The sequence below is a fragment of the Capra hircus genome, chromosome 5 (assembly GCF_001704415.2).
Source record: "Capra hircus breed San Clemente chromosome 5, ASM170441v1, whole genome shotgun sequence".
Lineage (NCBI taxonomy): Eukaryota > Metazoa > Chordata > Mammalia > Artiodactyla > Bovidae > Capra > Capra hircus.
The window spans coordinates 18,719,625-18,738,782 of record NC_030812.1 but is presented as its reverse complement, the minus strand read 5'-3'; positions in this window follow the sequence as shown (position 1 = coordinate 18,738,782).

Here is a 19,158-nt window from a genome sequence, read left to right as displayed (position 1 = left end):
CTTAAACCCTGGTTGGCTGTTTGTGATTGGGTGCCCTTAGCATTTTGATTTTATAACCTTGAGGCATCTGCAGGCTTGGATTTGGTTTGCTTCCATAAGCTACCATGGCATTAGAGCTACCTCAGTCTATTGATCTCCCTGTTTAATTTAACAGAAAAAAGAAAGTGAAGTCGCTCAGTTGTGTCTGACTCTTTGTGACCCCATGGGCTATGGCCTGCCAGGCTCCTCCGTTCATGGGATTTTCCAGGCAAGAATACTGGAGTGGGTTGCTGTTTCCTTCTCCAGGGGATCTTCCCAACTCAGGGATCAAAGCCAGGTCTCCTACACTGCAGTCAGTCTCTTTACTGTCTGAGCCGCCAGGGAAGCCCCTAATATAACAGGATTCAGGGAAAATATCAGGGTGGTGCCAGAGGGGGGACAGAGTGTAGGGAATGGGAACACAGTGTGCATTTTGGGTCAGGATAGAGGAGGAAATTCTTTTCCTCTAACTTCCTCTCACTTTTACCTGTGTTTCAATAGATACATTGGGAAGAAATAGAAAATATTATTATCATCTTGATTCATCAAAAAAAAGAAAAAAACTCTCTAAAGTTTGGCATGAACAGCCCAGCTACTCATCAGATGCTCTATTTACTGCTAAACACTTTGCTTTCAGTTGCCCAGTCATATCTGACTCTTTGCGACCCCATAGACGGCAGCACGCCGCACTTCCATGTCCGTCACCCTCTCCTGGAGTTCGCTCACACACGTGTGATGCCAGCCAGTTCAGCAACACCACTACCTTTGTTAGAAGCACCAACAGCATCTTCTTGTGGTGCTCTTCTGTACTCTCCCAAGGACTTAAGAAGTTTGTTTTTCTTTCTTTGTTTCCCTGTGTCCTTGCACTTATCTCTCCTCCTTTCTTCCTTTATCACATCCGTTTTGTTTGCTCCTGCCTTTATCACACCAAAATTTTTTTTCTGCCTGATTTGCTTTAACCCACTCAACTCCATTCCCTGTGTGGTTGTTATTTCAATGAATGTGAAATGTTTCTTCATTTATCAGGACTTTTCCTAAATGTTTTCATGCTTTTTGTTCTGAATTGAAGATGGTGGTAACTGGCTTTGTTCATCTTAAACAGCTCCCTGGGCATGCCAGAGATATTAATAATACTTAGCATTTGCAAAGAACAAAGTGTCTGGAGAAATGTATTAGTAAATAAATACTTATTCTTTAAAATATAAAATGATCCCATCATTCCCTCTTAAAAGAATTGCCCGGTATAAACTGGACAAGTCACCTTCCATTTGTGAATTTTAGCTTCCTCATCCCTGGGTGCAGAAGATCCTCTGGAGAAGGAAATGGCAACCCTCTCCAGTATTCTTGCCTGGGAAATCCCATGAGCAGAGAAGCTTGGCAGGCTACAGTCCATGGGGTCAGAAAGAGTTGGATACAACTGAAGCAACTTAGCTTGTACCTATGAAAGGGTGATAATGATATCCTCTCACAAAGTTATTATGAGGACAAAATAAAAAGTATGCTTCAACTGTCTATTATTATTATCCTCCAAACTACCAGAATAGCATTAGCCCAATCATTCATTCATTCAAGGATGTGTGCTAGTCACCATAAAAAGAACAGTGAACAAGACCTCATGGAATTTATAGTCTATCAGAAAAGACAAACAATTATAAAAATAAAAAACTGTAATAAGCACAACAACAGAAAATGCACTGTGCAAAATGTACAGTGAAGGAAAAGGACATTGCACCATGAAACTGTACAGTAGGTGGACCTGAACTTGGCTGAAAGGGGATGGATTAGATACGGCTTCTCCGCTGAAGAGACATCTAAGCTCAGGTCCAGAGCATGAATATGGGATTAATCAGACAGTAAATGGGGAAGAGAGGGTTCCAGACAGAAGGAACAGCATGTGCAGAGGCCTAGATGCTACTGGAGAGAAGTCGGCACATTAAAGGAATTCCTGAAAAGCCCAGAAGTTAGAAAACCAGGGGGAAAAGGGTCATGAGATAAAGTTGCAGAAGTGGGTGGAAGCAAACCCCCCCCGGGGTCTCATTGACCACAGGAAGGAGTTTTTTCCTCTCTCCCCAAAGCATTTGGTGGACTTTGAAAGGATCCAAGCTGGGAAATAACAGACTTTTTCTCTTGAATGGACTGGAGAGATATAAGAATGGGAGAGGGCTACCTGTTACCTGAGGCTTCTGGAATTGCTTAAATGAGATAACAGCGGCTTGGATCACAGACTTTGGAGAGAGTGGGAATCGAGTTTTAAAATACTTAACAGACCTGTTAGTTTGGGGAAGCTTTATAAGACGTGAAGATCAGGCTGATTACTGTGCTTTCCGGTTGCCAGAGTACTTGGCTGTGGTGGTGCTGTTGACTCTAAGGGGGAGCGTATTGAAGGGGAAGTTCATTTGTTCTGGCTTGGATACTGGCTTTGAGATGTCTGTAAACATACACAGAAAGATGTCTGATGAGCAAGTGGTTCAACATATAGATCTGAACTGGAAAAAAAGATAAGAGTTGATGTTGTTTTTAAAGGATACTGAAACACAGGAGTAAACGAGATACCCAGGGGGAGACGTACACAGCAAACCAGCTGGACCAAAATGATGGTGTATCCAGTGCATAGATACTTGGGTATGAATAGAGCAGTGAAGATGGAGGCTGTGCGAGTGGGCAGGGTGGATGGGTGAATGTGTCGTTATTGACAGAGCCATTTTCACTTTAAAGCGGTAGTTTCTAAGATTACCAGAATCCCTCAGGTAGTTTATTTACGGTGGAGCTAAAAAACAGCCTGGAAGGACCCAGACTTTGAGCACACTTAATTCTTAGATAAGCTGGGGAGAGGAAAACACAGCCCTTTCACATTCCCCTTCCCCATCACTATAAGTATCACATAAATGTTTGCGAACCTTTAAAATACATTTTCCAGGGAATTGCCCGGCAGTCCAGTGGTTAGGACTCAGAGTTCTCCCTTCTGGAGCTCCAGGTCTGAAGCCTGGTGGAGGAACTGCAAGCCACGTAGCGCAGCCAAAAAAATTAACTGAAAACATAAGATACATTTTCATATCAAATTTACCACTCTATTTAAAAGCAGAAAAGTATTCTTAAGTGTAGCCAATAATTGTTTGTTTAGATATAGAAAATCATATATATTTTTTGTTGATTACAAAGGGAAACTTTGTTGATTAGATAATCATCCAGGTTTTAGTCCCACTGAAAATATTTGAATATTAAAGTAGAGAATACTTACACTGATACCTCAAGAAAATTTAATTATGACCTTCATGCTTTTTATATTATTGTCTGTGACTCGAGACAATAAAGGACAATAACAAACGTAAAAATCCACCCATCTATCCATTCAACCAAGCAATATAATACAATAGTTAACAGCATATCTGTCTGTGGCTTAGACAATCAGTCGTGTCTGACTCTTTGCAACCCCATGGACTGTAGCCTGCCAGGCTCCTCTGTCCATGGGATTCTCCTGGCAAGAATACTAAAGTGGGAAGATCTGGGAGATCTTCCTGACCTGGGGATCGAACTTACATCTCACATGACTTCTGCATTGGCAAGCAGAGTTTTTTACCACTAGCGCTACCTGGGAAGCCCAAGTTAATAGCATAGGCTCAGATAACTAGTCTCTCTGGGTTCAAATCCCAGTTCCATTATTCACGAGCTGTGTGTGCTTGGAAAGGTGCCCATATTTCAGTTTCCATATTATGAAGTGGATGCGGTAATAATTTCTATCTCACGGGGTTTTGTAAGAATTAAATGAGTTAAATATATGTAAAACATTTAGGATGAAGCCTGGCTTATACTAAGTGGTTTATATATTATTAGTACAGATAAAGACCCAGGAATGAGAAACATGATTCTACCCTTAAGGAGTTTTACAGTCTAGTGGACATTGGGTTAGGAAGATCCCCTGGAGGAGGAAATGGCAATCCTCTCCAGTATTCTTGCCTGGGAAATTCCATGGACAGAGGACACAACTGAGCAACCAAACAACAATAGCATCAACAATGCATATCTCAATTTATCTGAATCTTTTATCACCTTTACAGACTCAATATTTTGGAGCTCTTTCTCCAAGTGAGTTGTGGGAGAAGAGTCTCATAAAAATAACATATATTTTATTAACTCAAAGAATAAAATTTAGTGGATTTTTTGGTCCCAGGTTTACATAGATAGGAATTGAAGTTTGGAATGAAAGGACTTGCCAGTCTCACAACTGGTGCTACAAGAATGACTTGAATTCCAGTCTCTGATTATGTATGTTTTTTAGTGCTTTCATTACATACATCGTGGCTCTGAAACAAGATGAAATGATCTCATTTGGGCACAGAATATCTGAGATCTTTTTCCTCAAAATAGTATTAGAAAATTGTATACTTTGGTTTTAGAAACTCCAGCATACCAAGATTATGCATAAAAAGTATAAATAGGCTCTCTGAATTGTTTTCTCTGGCTTTGCAATGTCAAAACACATCATTCACATTCTGGTAGAGTTAAAACATCTTTCTGAGTCTCTTTATGCAGTGAGCTTCCTCAACTAGGATGCCAAGGCATTTCACAGGGACGTCAAGTGAAAAGTCAGCCCTGGAGCAGAGTGGCTGAAGTTACTACTTAGGATTTACAGCCAAGGACAATTGTCCAAATCCAAAGGCAAGCTCAAGCGGCAGGGAGTGGGGTAGGTTGGGGTTAATCACAGAATAGGCTGGGTGCTGGAAAGCCAGAAATCTACTGCCATGAAAGATCAGTTCAAGGGCACCCAAGGTCAAAGAGTCAGAGTAAAGATAAGGCCACAGTGAGTGAGAAAATAAAAGGTGGGTGAGGGGTCAGGCAGGGCAATCAGAAGGACAGATCTGTATCAGGGAAACTCGATCCCTGAAAGGGCTTCCTGTTCCTACTTCTGAGGCTTTCTTCAACAATGGTCTGGCGGGGCTCTGTCTCAGCAGGGCTGATCTAGACTGCACAGGTGAGAACCAGCTATGGATCACTGGCTGAACTGAGGGAGGTTAGGGAGAGGGTTAGTCCAGCTCTGGTGAGTCATTAACACCTAGAGATGGTAGCAAAGCCCCTTCAGTTACATGGGAAGCCAGTCTCAGAAGCATGCATATACTGCTGAAGATTCGTTCTTGGCCAAAACATCATTATTCTACTTCAAAGGAAATGCCTTTAAAAAGTGTTAATGGGACTTTCCTGGTGGTCAGTGGTTAAGACTCCATATTCCCTATGCAAGGGGCATGGGTTCAATATCTGGTCAAGGAACTAAGATCCTGCATGCCACCTGGCACAGCCAAAAAGAAGTTTATTTTCCAAAGTTTCATAGTAGTCAATAGTGGCTCAATAGTGGCTCATAGTAGTCAATAGTGGCTTTCAGTGTGGGGGTTGTGTGAAATGAATCAGAAAAATATACATCACATTGTCCTTGAAAAGTGTATAGATCTGGGGGTGGGGGGTGGGGAAGGGAGACAAAACCTTCTAAAATCTTTTGAAAAGCCCAAATATTTGGATTTCTTTACCACAGCCCAACCGTAAACAAGTTTGATATAATTGGGAAAAAAGTAGATTTGAGCTTATTACCCTGAATTATGAAAGAGCCTTAGCTCTCAAGAACCCTCAGACAGGGATAAAAACGTGCCTGCCACTCCTCTGACCACCATATATGTGCTCATTTAATCCTTTCAGCAATCCTTTTGGTCCTATTATTAGCATTATTTTACCTTAAAGGTAATTAAAATATAGGAAAATTGAATGACATGCCCAAGATCACATAGTTATGGAATCCTGCAGAAGATGGATGAGGTAAAATATAATCCCATCTCTGCTCTTCTTTCTCTGTGGTCATGCCAGGGAGGCAGGGGCATTTTGGAGGACTGTGATTCCACATTTGTGCTTCTGTGTGGCTAGAGGCTCTATTTTCTGTCCTGTAGTTAGCTTAAAATTTGGGTTTACTTCATGGCTAAAATAGTGATGATTGTGCCATTGTGCTGCAAGCAGTGAAATACTGCAAACCTTTTAAGCTTTAGTGTTATAAATGCAGATACATATGTATCAGACAGAATGATCGCTGCTATTATTTTGCTCCAAACTTTCTTCCCACACTGTTACTGGCTTAGAGAAGGGGTTTAGAACAGGGGCTGGAGTCAGATAGCTGGGCTTAATTCCTTGCCGAACTTACTAGTGATGAAACTTGGAAAATTATTTATCCAGAAGGAGCTGGTGTTCCTTTTCTCCAGAGTGGGGCTAATAATAGTCCTAACCTTACAGGCTCGTGAGGGGCCTTAAACATGACACATGCTACATGCTTTGTGCAGTGCCAGGCACTTAGTAAGTGCTCACTGCACACTGGTTATTTGGGTGAGTTGTTATTACTCTGAAGATGAAACTAGAGGAAATCAGGGAGGAAAGGATCTTTCAACTTCGTCATATCTCTGGCTCTCTTCCCTCTTTAAAATTCTACTCAAGATGCAGTTAGCACTTCAATGCTGTTAGGATGGGAAAGGCCACTATAACCTTTCTCTCTTGTTTTCCTGTTTTAAAACACGGACAGTTTCTTACTGGATTAATGGGATCACTGATCCAGGAGAGAAGAGAGGATGAAAAGACGAGACAGACAGGAGGTGGGAACGATGATTCAAGAAAGAAAAGACGTTTGCGGGGAAGGGAAGCTGACTAGCAAAGACTGGGGAAAGAGTGATGGTTAACTAACACCTTGTTTTAGAAACTTACAGGAGCTGGCAGTGGTATTGCGTATGGAATGTGATGCTGGATAATTTTATAATTTTATAAAGATGAATCTACTTTATCATTTACATCAGGGAATCAAACTTCCTGAACAGGGTTTACTAGAAACTTATTTTATACTGACTTCATTATGAAACACATATTTTAAGATGTTTCCACACAGGTAATTATTTTTATGGAATGTTATTAATTGGTATGTTCCCTTCATCTTTCTCACCAATAATGGCAATATCAAGAAAATAGAAAAAGTATATTAAGATACCTACTAGAAAATACTGTGTCAAAAGAAGTTATCTATATACTAGTAATATTCTATTAGAAAATATAAAAATGTCTCATTCAAGAATTAAAATGGCATAAATAGTTTCCATAAGACTTTTGTGGAGAAAACACCGAACGTTTACTGAAAGATATAATGAAAGACCCAAATAAATAGACGGTTTCACCATTGAAGGATTGAGGAATACTCAATGTTTTTAAATGTCAGTTCTCCTCCAAATAATCTACAAATTCAAAATAAGCCTAATCAAAACATAAAAATGATTTAAAAATGAAATTTAAGAGGATGATCCTAATATTTTATAAGGGAAAATGTGCAAGAATAGCTAAGCCAATTTTGAAAAGGAATTATAGAGCAAGGGCTCGCCAATAGCACTTGTTAGAAAATAAAATAAAGTTATATTCATTGAAACGATATGTTGTTGGTGAAGAAATAGATAAGTAAGTCAATGAAAAAGAATAGAGGTTAGAAACATCTATTATCTTATATACAAATTTGGTGCATTATGGCTCTGGTGCTTAGGCCAGAGTTGAAAGGATGTTATTCAATAAATTGGTTCTCCATTTAGAGAAAGCTCAGAAATTTATCTCATAACATAAACTCAGTTAGATTAAAGACATCAGCACTATATTGCTATATTTAAAACGGATAACCCACAAGGACCTACTGTACTGCACAGGGAAATCTGCTCACTGTCATGTGGCAGCCTGGATGGGAGGGGAGTTCGGAGGAGAATGGATAATGTGTATGTATGGCTGACTCTTTGCTGTCCACCTGAAACTGTCACAACACTATTAATTGACTATGGTTCAACACAAAATAATAAGTTAAAAAAAATAAAGACATTGGTACTTTAACTATGTAACAAAAGAAAATTCTTAACTGTAGGGAAAATATTCATAAAAGCAAAATCCATAAAGGAAAATACTGACAAATTTAATTAATCATGACTTATAAACCCTTGAACCACAAAGTTCAATGAAAAGTTAGAAAATAAGTAGTAAATTGGAAGAAAATATTTGCAACACATGTAACAGACTGAGGGTTCATATTAGAAATAGATGTTTGTAAGAAAAATAAATGACAAAAAAAGAGGGAGGGAACTTTGAGAAGACAATTCACAGAAGCAGACAAACAAATGCCAATAAAGTCATGTAAAGATGTTTGACCTCAGGAAGTAAAAATTAAGATAACGGGCCATTAAAAAAAAATCAACCTGGGGGCTTCCTTGGTGGCTCAGAGGTAAAGAATCCACCTGCCAATTCAGGAGACAGGGTTTGATTCCTGATCTGGGAAGATTCACATGCAATGGGGCAACTAAGTCCATGTGCCACAACCACCGAGCCTACACTCCAGAGCCCGGGAACGACAACGACCAAAGCCCCCGTGCTTTGGACCCTGTGCTCCACGAGAGAAGCCGTCACGATGGGAAGCCTGAGCCCCGCAACCGGACAGTCGCTCCTGCTCTGTGTCTGCACAGCAAAGCTCACGCAGCAGTGAAGACCTCAGCCCAACTGAAAAATTAATAAATAAAAAATTTAATTAAAAAAAATCAGCTCGGGAAAAAATGAAACAATTGATGCTATCAAATACTGATAAGGCCGTTGTTTGACATATTCTTATACACTATTGTTTGTAGTGATAATTATCACAGCTGACAAGAAAGATGATTTGCTGTCATCTGTCAAAGCTAAACAAATACATTCCCACTGACACACAATTTCACCCTTTGCTCTCTACCTCGGAGAAACATTTGCAAATGTACAGAAAGAGGAACATACAAGAATGTTCATTACAGTGTTATTTGTAATAGTGAAAAAATCAGAAAAAAATTCTACACTTCTATTGGATTAAAAATGTTGAAATGAACAGTAGTATTTTCCTACTATGGAATTTTAAGCAGTTAAAAGTGATGAGTTTATTGTATTTGCAGTAACATGTTCAGATCTCTAAGCCCATTTATTAAGTGAGTGACCCAATTGGCTAAATAATGAGTAGAGTAGCATACCATTTATTATAAACAAAATACTTGGCATTGTCAGTCCTTTGATTTCAGCATTCTTAGAGGTGATGTTGCCATGCTGTGGTTGATTTTGCATTTCTCTGATAACTACTGATGATGAACACCTGTTTATAGGCCTTTTGAATATCTTTTTTAAAGAGACGATCAAGTCATCTGCTTATTTTGAACTTCTACAAAAGAAATTCTTCTATAGAAGTTTTTGATTGTAGAATTGATCCATAGTTCTTCCTCCAGAAAGTCTTTTGTCAATTATATGTAATTACAAAATCTTCTCCCAATCTATAACTTGACTTGTTACCCTCATAATGTTAGCAAGAGTGTAATTAACTGAAACTCTCATACGTTGCTAGTGGAGTTGTAAATTTGTATGACACCTTGGAAATTGTTTTGGCAGAATTCATAAAGCTAAACATATGTGCACTTATGATCAAGTGGTTCCACTCTTGCGTGTATGTATGGAACACAAATGAGATCTAATATCCGCTAAAAGACATAAAGACATGTGCCAGTAGTTATACACTTGTAATGCTTTAAAAGCTCTAAACTGGAGTCAACTCAAATGTCCCCCAACAGTAGTAGACTGGAGAATAAATTGTGGTATATTTGTACAACAAAATAGTACATAGCAACAATAAAGAACAAATAGCTACCATGAGCAAAAATATACATAGCCTCATGGATCTATTAAGGGAAAAAGAGTAAGCACAAAGTATACCTATTTTAAAAAATTAATTAATTAATTTTAATTGGAGGCTAATTACTTTATAATACTGTGGTGGTCTTTGCCATACATTGACATGAATCAGCCATGGATGTAAACATGTCTCCCACCCTGAACCCCCGTCCCACCTCCCTCCCCATCCCATCCCTCGGGATTGTCCCAGTGCACCAGCTTTGAGTGCCCTGTTTCATGCATCAAACTTGGGCTGGTGATCTATTTCTTATATGGTAATATACATGTTTCAGTGCTATGCTCTCAAATCATCCCACCCTCGCCTTCTCCCACAGAGTCCAAAAGTCTGTTCTTTCTATCTGTGTCTCTTTTGCTGTCTCATGTATAAGGTCATCATTACCATCTTCTGAAATTCCATGTGTTAATGTACTGTATTGGTGCTTTTCTTTCTGACTTACTTCACTCTGTACAGATACAGGTCCCAAGATCCAGTTTCATCCACCTCATTAGAACTGATTCAAATGCATTCTGATGATTCCATTTACATGAATTTCAAAATCAGGCCACACTATCTGTGATGATGGAAGTAAAACGAGTGGTTACTTTTGAGGAGTTATTGATCAGAAAGGGACAAGGGACATTTTGGAGATCTAGAAATATTCCTATATGGGTATATATATATATATATATGTAAAAATCTGGCAAGATGTACACTAAAGATTTGTGCAATGTATTCTGTATAACTCATACTTTATTAAAAAGTTTTTAACATTTTAGAAAAACCCCATGAGATCGACATTATTATTATCCACATCATACAGATGGTGTATTTCTTTTGCTCTCTGCTGGAGTTTATGGGAAGACCTACTGTCAGGCTCTAATAATATATACCCAATAGTACAGTCCAGATAACCCAAAGAAGTTTTTTTTCAGTTCCTCAGGATGCACAGTGATGGAAGGCTCCTTGGCAGTTTGCCCTAGGGGCACGTAGGGCAGGCATACCTCTGCCCCTTCCCAGGCCTTTCTCTATGAGGCTGAGCTCTTCTAAGATACCCATGAAAGCTTTTTCTCTCTTTGGGTTTAGGTCAACCTGGCCTCCCATCTGTGGGTCAGAGAATGAGGGGTTAATAATACCGGAATTCTCTGTGGTCTATACGCATGCCAGGCTTCTTACCACTTTGAGGCAAAAAAAGCTACTGAAAGGTTTTCTGAACCGTTTAAAACATTCTTTCTCATTCTGCAGTAAGTGTGTTTTACTGTTTATATTCTAATTGTTTGAAAATCCATAATTCCAAACAGCAGTGATGAGGGGGTTCTTTAGGGCTAAGAGTTGGATCCGACCAGAAGCACAACTAACCTACGGTAATAGAAGTGAGAATCGTGGCTGCATGTGGGGTCAGTGGACGTTAACTTGGAAGGAACACGAGAGAGTCTTCTGGACTGTGGAAAGCTTCAGGATACTCGTTGGTATAGTGACTTCACAGGTGTCAAAATTCACTCAGCTGAATCCTTACAATTTTTTTTTTTTTGGTATATCTGACCTACTTGTAAAAATAAACTTTAATTATAAAACAAAGCAAAACAAACAAAAAAAAACCCAAAAGTGCTAATAAAATAATACATACTACTGTAATAATAACATGTCATGAAAATTATAGAAAGACCTGGAATGATAAAAATCAAACTCTTAACAAGTTACTTATGGAGGGATTAGGGAGAGAGAGAGGTAATGAGAGTGTGGTCAGTAGTTAAAGGCATCTCATTCTCCTCCTAGTATGTGCTTTTATTTAAGATGAAAGAGAAAATGCTATGTAAATACATCAGACATGTGGACTGTGCACTGCCATCAGGCACTGAGGGTTTCTGGATCCTTTCTGCTGTTTAATGTTCAATCACTTTAAAAGAACCACCGGCACAAAAACTTATATCTGGAACAATTCTCAGAGTACAATCTAATTCTTAGGTATTTTCTCATAACTTCACCCCTTGTGCTGACTTTGTCTTTGTTTTAATACAGGTCCCAAGATACAAGTTGGGCATATTTTCTTTTTTTTAAACAAACTTTTTATTTTGCTTTGAGGTACAGTCGATTAACAGTGTTGTGATAGTTTCAGGTGAACAGCTAAGGGACTCAGCCATACATATACATGGATCCATTCTCCCCCAAACTCCCTTCCCACCCAGGCTGCCACATATCATTGAAGCTGGGCATATTTTCACTAAAACATGTGACATTCTGTCATAGGAGGTAACCCCCATCACAGTCAGTTCTCATTCAACCTTGGGGAGAGGTAGAAAAAGAGACCTTCTCTGCTCTGGCCTTCTATTTTTGTACTTGATAGTCAGCATTGATCAAACTACCACACAACTGCACTCATCTCACAGGCTAGTAAAGTAATGCTCAAAATTCTCCAAGCCAGGCTTCAGCAATACGTGAACCGTGAACTTCCAAATATTCAAGCTGGTTTTAGGAAAGGCAGAGGAACCAGAGGTCAAATTGCCAACAGCTGCTGGATCATGGAAAAAGCAAGAGAGTTCCAGAAAAACATCTATTTCTGCTTTATTGACTATGCCAAAGCCTTTGACTGTGTGGATCACAATAAACTATAGAAAATTCTGAAAAAGATGGGAATACCAGACCACCTGACTGGCCTCTTGAGAAACCCGTATGCAGGTCAGGAAGCAACAGTTAGAACTGGACATGGAACAACAGACTGGTTCCAAATAGGAAAAGGAGTACGTCAAGGCTGTATATTGTCACCCTGCTTATTTAACATCTATGCAGAGTACATCATGAGAAAGGCTGGGCTGGAAGAAGCACAAGCTGAAATCAAGATTGCTGGGAGAAATATCAATAACCTCAGATATGCAGATGACACCATCCTTATGGCAGAAAGTGAAGAGGAACTAAAAAGCCTCTTGATGAAAGTGAAAGAGGAGAGTGAAAAAGTTGGCTTAAAATTCAACATTCAGAAAACAAAGATCATGGCATCTGGTCCCATTACTTCATGGGAAATAGATGGGGAAACAGTGGAAACAGTGTCAGACTTTATTCTTTTGGGCTCCAAAATCACTGCAGATGGTGATTGCAGCCATGAAATTAAAAGACACTTACTCCTTGGAAGAAAAGTTATGACCAACCTAGATAGCATATTCAAAAGCAGAGACATTATTTTGCCAACAAAGGTCTGTCTAGTCAAGGCTATGGTTTTTCCAGTGGTCATGTATGGATGTGAGAGTTGGACTATAAAGAAAGCTGAGTGCCGAAGAATTGATGCTTTTGAACTGTGGTGTTGGGGAAGACTCTTGAGAGTCCCTTGGACTGCAAGGAGATCCAACCAGTCCATTCTGAAGGAGATCAGTCCTGGGTGTTCATTGGAAGGACTGATGCTAAAGCTGAAGCTCCAGTACTTTGGCCACCTCATGCAAAGAGTTGACTCATTGGAAAAGACCGTGATGCTGAGAGGGATTGGAGGCAGGAGGAGAAGGGGACGACAGAGGATGAGATGGCTGGATGGTATCACTGACTCGATGGACATGAGTTTGAGTAAACTCCAGGAGCTGGTGATGGACAGGGAGGCTTGGCATGCTGCGATTCATGGGGTTGCAAAGAGTTGGACACAACTGAGTGACTGAACTGAACTGAACTGAGTCAGCATTGAACTGATTGAATGAAAATACCTGTTTCAATATTTTAAAGTTAAAATTCAGGGAAAAAATATTTTTACATGATCAAACTAGTATTTGTAAGTTTTTCCAAAGGCTGTTTTTTTTTTAAATAAAAATAACTTTTAGAGACAATAGGATTCCTATTTACAGATTCTGCACTTGTGAAAATTAATTATGGTTTATAGCAGAGAGTTGGGCTGTGAGTTCTTTAAACCACCTTGAGATTGAATTGGAGAATTAGGGTGAGGGTTTAGATCAATATTAGGGTGATTTTTTTTATTGCATTGTCTGCAATTTCCATAAAATAGATTTTAAACATACATTTAAAATCTGGAATAGTTCTTGTATCTGATGTCTTTCCTACATCAGGACAGTCATCAGACAACGTGCCCTGAGTTTGGAGTCAGAAAAATCTCATCATGATAGGTATGGAAATAACTACATTAACTAGATGTTTTCCAGGTTTCCTCTTCTCTGTGCATAAGAAAATGCTCATTAGTGCCCAGAGCATTTCACTGTGTGAGCAATAACATTATCGGAAACGCAACTCAGCGCTCTTCCTCTGAGTGCGCTCATGGGGCTTTGGGGTCAGGTTTTCCAGCCTGTGATCTCAGGGCCACCGAGCTGGAATGACAGGACCTGATCTGAACATTGCCTCTCATGTTCTTTCTCCTTCCTCGCTTACATTTTATCTTCTCTCTTTACCTTTTCCTACTTGTCTACTTCCTCCCCCCCGCTTACATAGACTAATCTTCAGAGCAGTTTTAGGTTCACAGTAAAATTCAGCAGAAAGTACGGAGTTTCTATGCACTCCCTGCCCTGCACATGTGCAGGCTCTCCCATTATCAACATTCCCACCAGAGTAATCCACTTGTGACCATCAATGAAGCTACACGGACACATCGTATTCACTCAGAGTCCACAGTCGACACTGAGGTTCACTCTTGCTATTGTACATTCTATGGATTGTTTCCGTCTTAAAAATTCTTTTTGCTTTGTACCTGGTAGCTAAAACATTGGCAGATCTTGGTCCTCATCTATGCCATGTGCACTGGAATCACAGACCTTCTTACAAGGTCATCATGCCCAGGAGTGACCCCATTCTATCCTCTTGGAGGGTCCCTCATGGGAAATGTTTGCATTTTGCCATTTCTGCCCCCTGAGTGCAGCTTCTTATCACTTTGGATTGTAGCAACTCTAAGAAATATATTCACTTAGTCCTCAAATATCTAATGACACTTGAGAGCTGAGGATAGAATAGAAAACAAGAGTCTTTGGCCAAATAGAGATTACATTCTAGTGTTCAGGCAGCCAAGTAGACAAGCAATTATGCTGAAGAATGATCAGTCTTAGAGGGTCTTTAGTGGTCCCTTCTGGCTCACGTCATCTGGTACATGACTGCAGAATTAATAAAACACTAGTGCCCCATCAATGAGATGTTCACCCCCAGATCCAGATGTTGCTGGCACATTTCCTATAGAATGGATATTGAAAGTTTACTCATGCTTTAGAGTGACTATAGAACTTCATAGTTAAACTGGAGGCCAGTGTGCCATTAGTATAAGTCTTCTGCAGACAATCAAGGGACCCCTCCTGGAATAAGGAGGAGAATAAAAATGATGCATTTTTCATATAATAGGACTCCTTGGTGCCTGTTCCCTCTCTCTCAGGGTGAAACTATCAATCAAATACAAAAGATACGCAAACCTCTGGTCGTTCTCAAAGCACTATTCAATTCAAACTTGCTTTCATCAAAATCCTTTTTTGGCTGCTTCCAGTGACATCTGCTGAAGTTCTGAATGCAGGCAGTAGTTCTTGCTGCTCTGCTGTGCTGTGCTCAGTTGCTCAGTCATGTCTGACTCTTTGTGACCCCATGGACTGCAGCCCGCTGGGTTCTTCAGTCCTTGGAATTTTCCAGGCAAGAATACAGACATGGGTTGCCATTTCCTCCTCTAGGGGAATCTTTCCAACCCAGGGATCAAACCCATGTCTTCTGCATTGACAGGAAGATTTGTCCCCAGTACCACATCTTTTCTCATGGGACCAGTTGAAACTAATTTCTTTAAGCCAAAGATTTTTAGGAAGGAATTCCTGGCCATTCGTATATACTCTCTTTTAACTTGAGCACTAGTGTGTCCTCTGCTAGCCGTCTTTGTCATGGTCCACAGTAATGGGCTAGAGAATATCCTTTTTTTAATTTATAGTGTCCAGGTGATAGAAGGATTAGAGAATATGATGGATATTGCAAGATGTGTGCCAGCAGACAGAGATGATTGGTTTTTGCCTTTCCCGGTTTTAGCTAGACAGCCAAGATCAGGATAACTGCATGTGGTTGTTGGAGGAACTTATATATGTTGAAAGAAATATCTCTCTGTGTGTATATATGTATGCCTGTATGTGTATGTGTCTCTGGGAGAGGATTGGAAAAAGTTTTTAAAGGAAAATACAAAAAGTCTTTTAGAATAGTGACATTCTATTCTTAAGCCACTTCCTTTCTTATCAAATAAAGGGCAGATGGAAAGGTTCTTGCAATTATTTGAGGGCCTATCCAAGGATACATGTATGGAAAGAGGGGTCCAGAAAAATAGAGTGGCCAGTGTGAGCCCTATTTCAACAAAGAAGTTAACCTGATAAGTATGTAGCCAGCCAGGACACCAGCATAGTATAGAGGGCTTGGTCAGCAAGATTAGCAAGAGAGACTGACTGTGAGAAGGCCCAGGCTGATGTCAAGGAGTTCTTGAGTGGAGAAGAGTCCCTCACTTGGGCTCCTTGGCCAATATGATATGGGTCAGGTAACATACTCAGGGAAAATCTAGGTTGTATATTAATTTTTTATCCAGTTTCCTACAATAAAACTTGGGCTTCCCTGGTGGTGCATGATAAAGAATCTGCCTGCCAATGCAGGAGAGGTGGGTTCAGTCCTTGGATTAGGAGGATCCCCTGGAGAAGGAAATGGCAACCCGCTGCAGTAGTCTTGCCTGGAATATTCCATGGAAAGAGGAGCCTGGTGGGCTACAGTCCATGGTGTTGCAAAGAGTCGGACATGACTTAGCGACTAAATAGCAAGAACAGAAACAATAGATCTTATTTCTAAAAAACTCTCCCAAGTGGTGGCACCTTCAGTTCAGTTCAGTTCAGTCGCTCAGTCATGTCTGACTCTTTGCGACCCCATGAATTGCAGCTCGCCAGGCCTCCCTGTCCATCACCATCTCCCGGAGTTCACTCAGACTCATGTCCATCAAGTCAGTGATGCCATCCAGCCATCTCATCCTCTGTCATCCCCTTTTCCTCCTGCCCTCAATCTCTCCCAGCATCAGAGTCTTTTCCAATGAGTCAACTCTTCATATGAGGTGGTCAAAACACTGGAGTTTCAGCTTTAGCATCATTCCTTCCAAAGAAATCCCAGGGTTGATCTCCTTCAGAATGGACTGGTTGGATCTCCTTGCAGTCCAAGGGACTCTCAAGAGTCTTCCCCAACACCACAGTTCAAAAGCATCAATTCTTTGGCGCTCAGCCTTCTTCACAGTCCAACTCTCACATCCATACATGACCACTGGAAAAACCATAGCCTTGACTAGACGGACCTTAGTCGGCAAAGTAATGTCTCTGGCACCTTAAGCTTAGCCAATTGAAAGTAAACTTAGTAAATGCTACTTTTCCCCTCTTTTTCTTCTTGATTTTGCACTTACATTTTGGAGTCACATGTAACCTCAAAGCACCAAGGAGCAGTTATCACGCACCCTCAATCCCCACTGAGGGGTTTCCTGTAGCTCTTTGCACCTCATGCTACGTTCATCTTGCTCTTGGGTTCTCGCCGTGTGTCTGGAGCCTCTGGGAAGCTGCTATGAGCCCTTCTCCTTAGAGTCCCTCACAGCCCTGGATAGTCTGCGGTACTCATGTTGCAGTAGGGGCTGCCCCTCACCTGGAAGACAAGGACCTAGGGTTTTTATCCTGTTCTCTCACTGCCCTGACTTAGGTTGAGAGAAGGGAAGCCTTTTCTTATAGACAGCCTTTTCTCAGAGCCTCTGAACAGTATAAGAACGTCACACTTTTCCTTTAAGTCTTCTCACATACCTTCCTCACTTTGCAGCATTTTACCTCTCAGTGAAATGACGTAGAGGTTGGGATGAATGATTTCCTCTTATAACTAGAATAAATCATGCACATTTTTTCGTTAAGAGCTAAAAATAATATGCCAAGAATCCTTCAGCTACTCATTTTGTTTGTTTCCACACTATTGTCTCGTTATGAGCGTCAATTTTTTTTTGAAATCTAAAAGTCAAGGATTGACTGGACTGCTTTGAAGCAACAAGAATTTACTCTATAGCACAGGGAATTATATTCCAAATCTTGTAGTAACCTGATAATAAAGTGTAATCAGAAAAAAAAGCACAACGAAATCACTGAGCTGTACACTTCAAACTAACACAATATTGTATATAAACTATCTTTCAATTAAAAAAAAAAGAACTGACAGCTTAGTTTTGTTGAATCATCGTCCACATAAGAGTGTGAAATTCTCCAACTGTTGCCTGGTACACAGCAGGAACTGCTGACAATGAACACATCCACAGATATACCTGGGCTTCCCTGGTAGCTCAGCTGGCAAAGAATCCGTCCACAATGCAGGAGACCCCAGTTCGATCTCTGGGTTGGGAAGATCCCCTGCAGAAGGGAACGGCTACCCACTCCAGTATGTTATCATGCTGCCGAGGCATGCAGCTGGGTACTGCTGCTAAGTCGCTTCAGTCGTGTCCGACTCTGTGTGACCCCATAGACGGCAGCCCACCAGGCTCCCCCGTCCCTGGGATTCTGCAGGCAAGAACACTGGAATGGGTTGCCATTTCCTTCTCCAAGCAGCTGGGTACAAGCACACCTAAATACTAGAACAAATGATTCCAGGTTAATTCTCAAAGGGAATTACCTTTCCTGTTTCCCAAACTCTTGAGTTGAAAAACCAAGCCAACTATTACAAATCAATCATAGATGAATTTGTGGATTTATTAAACTACCAGGTTACTATCTTGGTGCTTGGTATTCAGTATTGCTGTTATGCCAAAGAGTGGCAATTTAAAACAGATCTTAGAGGCCAGTGTGACTGCAGCCCCGGTGTGAATTCCCTCTATACCATTCTCAGTTGACACTGGAAGGTGGATTGGCCATCTTTGCCAGCGTCATGTGCTAAGTGTCATGTATTGGGTTGGCCAAAAAGTTCGTTCTGCTTTTTCTATAAGCTGTTTTTGAGACCAACCCAACACTTGGGAACAGGACTGGCTAGGCACAGGATAGGTAAGGAGTTGGTCAATCCCAGTGTAATTTGGTTAAAAGAGTTTTGTTACGTTTTCTGGGTATAGAATAATATTTTCTCATTGCAAAACATAATCAGGAAATGCTGATACATGTTTGGATAAAAAAAGAGTATTCAGCATGATCAAACTATTCAGATACAACCTTCTTAATATTTTGTTGTAGATTTTTTTCCCTGAGCATACCCAAGATGTATGTATGTTTATACATATGCAGAAACATAACACATACTTATAGAAAACAAATTTTGATCATGTTATATGAATTTTCTGCAACCCTTATTTCCCCTTAAACTATGTATCATGAACATCTTTACATGTAAATACGTGTGAATCTACAACAGATTTTTTTTTTACAGGAATAACAAATTACTTAGCCAATCTCCTACTGATGAACATTTAGGTTGTTTTTGATTTTCACGTTAGAAACAGTGCTATTGCAAAAGTC